Source organism: Cricetulus griseus, chromosome 8, assembly GCF_003668045.3.
Source record: "Cricetulus griseus strain 17A/GY chromosome 8, alternate assembly CriGri-PICRH-1.0, whole genome shotgun sequence".
NCBI classification, from domain to species: domain Eukaryota; kingdom Metazoa; phylum Chordata; class Mammalia; order Rodentia; family Cricetidae; genus Cricetulus; species Cricetulus griseus.
In genome coordinates, this window is record NC_048601.1 from 43,038,313 (window position 1) to 43,043,870 (window position 5,558).

At 41.8% G+C, this 5,558-nt stretch overlaps 1 non-coding gene across 1 annotated transcript; it reads right to left on the minus strand.

Annotated features, from left to right (window-relative positions):
* Window positions 1–4,740: 4,740 nt before the first annotated feature.
* LOC113834806 lies at window positions 4,741–4,843 on the minus strand. The gene has a single exon (XR_003487596.1). It is a non-coding gene; the product is annotated as a U6 spliceosomal RNA (small nuclear RNA).
* Window positions 4,844–5,558: the final 715 nt, after the last annotated feature.

A 5,558-nucleotide genomic window follows, 5' to 3' on the forward strand; every position in this document is an offset into this window, starting at 1 on the left:
GAGTTTTAGTGCTTCACCCTAATTCACACCAGAGTCAAGGTATGAGTCTCTTTTTGTAAAAAGTTACCGTTCAGTTTCTCATTAGAATACTATTATATAGTACTCCTACACAGAACTGGGGAAATGACACAAAGACCAGGATTCCAGTCCCAAGAATTCACATAAGCATCCAGGAGTGGTGACAGGCCTGTCACCCCTGTATGGATGATCTAGAAGCTGGGGTTTTCTCAACAGCCAGTGGAACTGAGACAGGGTGCTCCTTCAGTGAGAGATACTTTATCAAAAATAAGGTAGAGAGTGACTGAGAAAGACATCAGGCATTGTCTGTTGCCTCCACATGCAAGGACACACGTGCACATATATTTACACAAATATACAAACATAAACACACACACACACACACACACACACACACACACACACAGACCCTGAACCCTTTAGAAAGTCAAGAGGGAAACACATACTGAAATGTTGGCCCATATAATTATGAGCTGAGCTTTTTTTCCTATCTGAGGATTGAACCCAGGGCTTTGCATATACTAGGTAAGTATTCCACCACTGAGCCCACATTCCCATTCCAAAATTTCTCTCATGCAACTGCAAAACAAAGGAATAGAAAAAGAACAATTTCAGGAAGATTGAATGTCTGACCTGCTTGAAGAAACCAATGTTTTGGCAGCATGGTCTGGGCATGGAGTATGTATCAGCACCATAAATGGGAATTCCACCCAAACCTAGGGCATCCAGATCTTGGAGTGGAGCCTCCAAGCACTGTCGCATTTTCCCTCGTCTTGAAGAGGGTCTTCAATACATGCTAGTTCAAAAACCCTCTGCATAGGAAATTACTAAAAGTAAAATACAATTGTGGGTATTAACAGCATGGACCTACTGAGAAGCACATCACAAGGTGGCTCAGTCATGGCCCAAATGTCACAGAGTGCAGGGACAGAAACTTAAGTGGTACAAGGCAGTCACAGGATATGGCCTTTGAGGCAGGTAAGAGACGCTGTTAATTGTGAGGTGTCTTGGCTACTGCTGGAGTTGCACAATGTGCCTTTTTACAGCCAACTTTCTAAAAGTAGAAGTGCACTTTAAAATGATGCTAATAGCATAATTTATTAAGTGCAAAATCCAGACATCACAGTCCTTTAATCCCATCACTCGAGGGGCAGAATCAAGCAGATCTCTGACAGTCTGAGGCCAGCCTGGCCTATGTAGAGAGTTCCAGGACAGGCAGAGCTACATAGTAAGACCCTGTCTCATAAATAAATAAATGTCTTTCTGCATTCCCACTGGTACAGTGTAGGTAACTGCCTCTCATCACACATTCCTCTCTAGGCATAGTCCTCAACTCAAGGGCTTTTGGTGATGAGGGATTAAATGTCTCCAGCACACAGAGAGAAATTAATTAGCACACACCAAATGGATAACTATTTCATTCGCTGCATGAATTTATATTTTGCTTTTGTCACAGCTCAAAAAACATGAAGCCACATCTCTGTAAAAATTAGTTCTACTCCGTGGTTTCTCCTGTATCTATAGAGACACCCCCTTGGGCTGTTATTTGCAGTATTTACATTTTTTTACTGAATTATCAAGTGAAAATCCAATCGTTCCTAATGGTGCTCACTATGTTTCCCATTCTCGTATATGAAAGGGTTTATTATCCATTTGTAGTAATTAAGACCTGGGTGTTATATAGATCCATAAAAATCCTTCATTAAGCCACTGAAGAGCTTTTCATAAAAATCATCATGGCCAAATATTTATTTAAAATTAAAATCCAAATTAAATTGAAGCACTTCTCACCAACATGGACACCAAAACCAAAAAACACTTTGAGATAATGCAGAAAGCAGTGGTGAGTGTCCACAGAGATTTCAAACGTGTAACTATATTGTCTGATAGAACAGGAAGCAAGTCTAAGTGGCAGTCCATCGTGGCTGGCTATAAAGAAATGAAGTAATTAACCGTAGGAAATAATTCACCAAGATGCTAACAGTTTAATAACATTGAAGTATTTGCATTTCAGCGTTATTGTTTCTAAATGGTTTCATAATTGTTTTAGATTTGCAAAAGGTGCTAATACAAGAATGAAATAAAGAGCAACATAAGATTTTGTGGTTAGTACGATCAATTGGATGTGTTGTGAGATACGGGGGTGGCAGGGAGGGGGTGATTTAGAAGACAGCCTTTTGCAAAGAAGTGAAAAATCCTTAAGCTTCCTGAAGCTCACACACTCCCCAGCCTGGGGGAGAAGGGAGAAGCCTAACAAATATCATTCACAAAGAGAAAGAAACCCCACATTGCTATCTAGAGGCTGTTTGCAGAGCCATAGCTCAGAAAACAAAACATGTTGACTGAAATATGGGTGGAAACTTACCTTCTCTACACCACCCGGGGATAAAGATTGTATTAGAATGACTTTCTTGAGTGTGGTGGCATACACCTTTAACCCCATCACTCAGGAGACAGAGGCAGGTGGATCTCTGTGAGTTCAAGGCCAGCCTGGTCTACATATCAAGTTCTAGGCCAGCTAGGGATATATAGAGATAGAGACACCTATCTCAAAAAACAAAAAAAACAGAAGACATTCTTTGTAATGATGCATTTTTAAAAATAAAAAGATCTCTATTTGTTTATCATCAAAACATTCTACCCAAGGCAGAGTCTTTCTGAGCCTCACAACACGGGCCCTGGGAAGGAAGCAAAGATCATTTCTATTTTCCAACCAACACCAGCAACGTTTCTCTCACAAGACTCCCACGATAGGCCTGGGGATCAGGAGTTCACATAAACATTTAATTTTAATATCCTCTCTTGATTTATTGAAGTCTTTAGCAACATTTCCAATGAGACTGAAGACTGAGAAATGCCATAGGGTCCTCCTTTGTGGCTGCATTTATGAACATATTGGCACCAATTAACATAACTTCAATTGACACAGGGTAATGAGAACCAATAATAATGGTCATCTTCAGATGAATATTATATGGGAGCCAAATAAAAGCCAACTCGGCCCTGCAGAGTACCCCGGGACAAGGTTTCCCAGTAGACAGATATTCAGAGAGAAATGAGTCACAATCCAGGTTATATATTCCAGTCATAACAAACCCCCAAGCAACAATAGTCAGCCCCACATTCTCATTGTGAGTATCCATTTGATTTCAGCAAAACAACTTCATTTTGACTTTTCAATTAACATTACAAGTTTGCGTTTCAGTGGGTTTCACTGCTTTGTTTACATAGAGCCTACAAATTTGTGCTGATACTACAGTTGTATAGGGGACATGAGCACTAACATCTAAAGTAGGATTTCTCAGGCACAGCACTATTGACATTTGGGGCTGGATAACTGCCTACTGTGGGGAATGCCCGGTGCATCATGGGATAGCCAGCAGCATCACTGGCTTCTGGTCACTAGATGCCCACAGCACACACCACAACTCATCCCTACTTGTGACAATCAACCCTGTCTCCAGATTTTGCCAAATGCCTGCTGGGGTACAAAATGAATCCCCGTCTTAAACCACTAACCTGAACCATGAGCCTGAGTCCAGGCAGGAACTAGAGGAAAGCCTCAGATTAGGAGTTAAGGAGTGTTTAACATGAAGTGATGTAGAAATATTGGGAGACAGCGTAGAAAACAGGATTGGGAAAGACGTGAGGAGGAGAAGTAAGAGAGCAGAGGGCTACAAAGAAGAAAGAGGTGGATTTGAGAGCACAAACTCTGCAGCAGAGGGGCCCCGGCCAAAAACAGTTTGTCAGCAAGAGGCACTGTAGAGATTAATGCTCTGAGTTCATCCTTATTCAGAAAAAGAGCTCTCCCCATAGGCTAACAAACCAGAAGCCAGAAGATGACAGAACCCAGCCATAGGGTTCAGATGGACCAGTCTCCCAGAGCCACGGGGCACAGTAAAGGAAACAGCTGTAATGTAACATAGGTGAGTAGGCAAACAGCAAACATGCACTCCGATTATGAGAACTCAAGAAAAAAAATAAAATCTAAAAATGAGCTCTAAAAGTCCATACATCAAATTTCATTGAAATGTAGCTTGCCTCTGTATCCGTTATCCAAGTTGGTAAAATTGGGTCCTCGAACCTTTGTACCATTCCTACCAGAACTAACCACCTATCTTCCCTGGCCACTTATTGTTCTTGTATTCAGCAAATTTGTATTTAGTGCTGACTGGGCTCACAGCCCTAAAAATGTGTCTAAGCAGCTAAAGAATGGACCAAGCCTACAGAATATTACATGAGTCTCACATCCCTATAGGCAAATAACTAAGGCATATGGGTCAAAGAAAGTGTTCTAGTCAACAGCAGCTTGAGGGCAGTGTCACTGAAATAACTTCACTATTGGTGATGCATGGCCACTCTTCTCACACAGGGTATTCCATTTGCTGCTTTTTGTCTGCTTTGCTTTGTTGTTTTGTTTTGTCAACTCGACACAAACTAAAGTTATGTGAAAAGAAGGAACCACATTTAAGATAATACCTCCATAAGATTGGCCTGTAGGCAATTGTGTAGAGTATTTTCTTTTTCTTATTTTTTTCTTTTAAAAAATAAGGAATGTGGGCAGGGCGTTGGTGGTGCACACCTTTAATCCCAGCACTCGGGAGGCAGAAGCAGGCAGATCTCTGTGAGTTCGAGGCCAGCCTGGTCTCCAGAGCGAGTGCCAGGATAGGCTCCAAAGCTACACAGAGAAACCCTGTCTTGAAAAACCAAAAAAAAAACAAAAACAAAAAAGAATGCTTCATGAATTTGCACGTCATCCTCGCACAGGGACCTTGCTAATCTTCTCTGTATTGTTCCAATTTTATTATATGTGCTGCCAAAGCAAGCATGTGGAGTATTTTCTTAATCAGTGACTGATGTTGGAGGGCCCAGCCCATTGTGAGTGGTGCTATCCTTGACAGGTGGTCCTTGGTGCTGTAAGAAAGCAAACAGTGCAACTCATGAGGAACAAGATAGTAAATAGTGTTTCTTCATGACTTCTGAGTTCCTGTCCTGATTTCCCTCAGTGGTGGACTGTGACCTGAGAGTTTTGAGATGAAAAATATACCCTTTGCTATACCAAGTTGCTTTTGGTCATGGGGTTTTACCATAGCAATAACCCTAACTAAGACACATGGCTTTGTTATCATCTATGCAGTTGTAACTGAGATTAGCAGCACAAGTGGTCCACACCTCACCTTGGTGTTTCTCTCTTTTATAGCTCCACAAGAAGTCTCCATTCCCCAAAAGGAGAGAGCAGTAAATAACTTCTTTATATCCACCATCCCCCTCCACTTAGAAGGAGCAGTCATGAGAAAGGACCAGTCAACATCCAGTGGGCCACCAAGACACTGAACATGGAAATAGAAGTCTTGCCAAGCACAATGGTTGCATGGGCCACTCGCCCTTTCTAGTAACTTGGGGTCAGCTGATGGCTGGCCTGTCCAGGTTCTCATTTCCATGTCCTGGTTTTTCTTCATGCAATTAAATATGGAGCTTCAAGTCATATGAATCCCAAGACACATGCAGAAAGGGAGAGAAATGCCCATGCTGTAAACTCA